This window comes from Triticum dicoccoides, chromosome 6B (assembly GCF_002162155.2).
Source record: "Triticum dicoccoides isolate Atlit2015 ecotype Zavitan chromosome 6B, WEW_v2.0, whole genome shotgun sequence".
In the NCBI taxonomy this organism is placed as follows: Eukaryota; Viridiplantae; Streptophyta; class Magnoliopsida; order Poales; family Poaceae; genus Triticum; species Triticum dicoccoides.
In genome coordinates this window covers 200,596,335-200,598,827 of record NC_041391.1, presented here as the reverse complement: position 1 = coordinate 200,598,827, position 2,493 = coordinate 200,596,335, and positions in this window count along the sequence as shown.

The window sequence follows — 2,493 nt, the reverse complement described above, 5'->3', positions numbered from 1 at the left end:
TGATTTCAATCTTGCTTGGTCTGTTTGTTGATTCGAAGTCTAGAAAATCATGCCAGATGTAGGAGAAGCTCTGTAGAAGGAGGTCGAGAGTGCGAGCTAGATTATGTCCCAGCAGTGTTCCATTGGAGTAACCCTACCATGGTCATGTCTTCTGTTGTGTCATACCAACCCCACTACTAGTGTTTTGATAGCCACTAGATTGTGGATTAATAATTGAGCACGACTGCTACTATTGTACTACCTTGTTGAGTAAGAGTATTGTATTCTCACTCTGGGTACCATTTGAGTACTCTATTAAATTGTGGTTTATCTGTACCAAGCTATAGTCGTGTTCCAGAAGACATAGATCTTTGGGCTGGAACATGAGGCGTCCGGTTCTCTGAATCGGGGTGTCACAAGCCACGACGACACACGCTAATAGAAGGCCACACGCGCGAGCAACCGACAACTCTGATTTTGACGACGAGCTTTGCAAGGGAAATATGCATGACTTGCGCGGACCGTGCCCTCCTCAAACAACCACTGAGTGTCAGTTATCATCACCACCTGTACATGCTCCACCGTAGCTCCGACTTCAAAGCAACCAATAAACCTACGGAAGAGCACCTCGAACACGTTGGGAAAAACTGACTACCTAAGTCCGTGCCACGACCCAAGATCCTCTCGACGCCATCATCGTTGCCAAACAGAAACCAGCGCCCTGCCTCAGCAATCCACACGGCGAAAACGCCGCCATCCACTGTTCTCCTAGTTGTAGCCGGATCCAAGACGATGCCCACACGGAGGGGAAAGACGCGTAAACACCTCCATTGCCCGATCCAGCTGATCTGAGGTTTCCTTCGAAGCCAAGGCCGTGGGGAGAAGGAGGGGCACACCTCCAATACAAAGCTTCCCAGAAAGACCACGACACCCACGGGCGGCGCCATCGCCGGCTTCGATGAAGATCGGAGCAACGATTTCTCCCCGAGTTGTGTCGACCACCTGCCGCCACCGCCCACCAACCACCACCTCCCAGGTCGTAGCTGCCGCCCACCACCGCAGGACCACCCAGACCACCAGCAATAACCAACGCCACATTGCGAGAGGCAACAACAATATCTGAGACACTCCGATCCAAATCGAAGCAGCAGAACGAGGACGAGTAGGGCCAACCGTAGCACACCTCGCGCTTAGGAGAAGCCACCCGCCACGCCCAACCTGCACAAGCCGTCGCCGCACCCAAGCGTCGATCCATGCCCCGCGTATGCATCCAGCGCCAAGCGCCGCCATGACTAACGTGTGCAGCCACAGTCGCGTGCCGCCGCACATGTTGCCCACTCCCCGATCGCGTTGAGAGCCCGGACCGAGTCCACAGCCGTAGCGCCCCCACAACACGAAGCTGCGCCCAAGCGCACGCGCTCCGCCACCCTCGAATGGCCAGAGATCCACACCCTCCTTAGTAAGCGGGGTCCGCCGTGGTGGCGGCAGGGGCCAATGGCAGTGGCGGCGGGAGGTTAGGATTTCTCCCAAGCCGCTAGAGCTAGGCGACGGTATATGATTCTCACAAATAAATAAGACGAACGCTAGTGTATCTGGCTAGTATATCTAATGGCTATAACAATTTTGATGACCTATAATCACGCATGTTAAAATAATTAACAACTTTTTTCTACAGACCTTTAACAAATTTAAGGAAGTTTAAATTGTGACATACTCTAATGCCGATAACTTGAAATGGATGGAGCCAGGGCTGGCCCTGAGGGGGGGCAGGGGGGCGGCCGCCCCGGGGCCCCCAAAACCAGAGGCCCCCTCACGTAGGCTTTCTGTAGAAAAAATAGCCCAGAAAAAAAATAGCCCATGATGGAATTAGAAGGAACAGAACACAGGTATGGATGGAAAAAAATTATATGAGACCAGGTCTCATATAAATCAGGTGAGACCCGCTCTGATGGATGACATGTGGCATTCACAAATCACAAAGCATTCCCTCACCCCCACCTGAAATCAGGGGGGGAGGAGATTAGATGCTTTGTGATTTGTAAATGCCACATGTCATCCATCAGGATGGGTCTCACCTGCTAATCCGTGAGACCTGGTCTCATACAATTTTTTTCCGGTACGGATGTTTCTCACGAGACATGCCCTATTTCCCTTCCAATCACTAGTCAATGGCGGCAGGTCTCCAGCGCTGGCGCCTTCGATCTCCACGAACGCAGGTACGGGTCCTGATGGTGAGATGCGAGTCAGCCGGCCGGTTGGTCTTAGCGCTGGACACAGGGAATCACACCGGCGGACGCGGCATGAGCATCGCCGAGCGCCGTCGCGGTATAGATCCGAGGTAATGCCATATTGCCTTTATTCCCCATACATATGTTACTAATTAAGTTCCAGTATCATGCAGATGCATCGCTTGCATCGTAAAACTTTTGATGCAATTTTATTTAATTCCAGCGCTACATGTTATGACCTTCTCCAAAATGTAGGTATATCCTATTGTTATAATTTTTATTTATA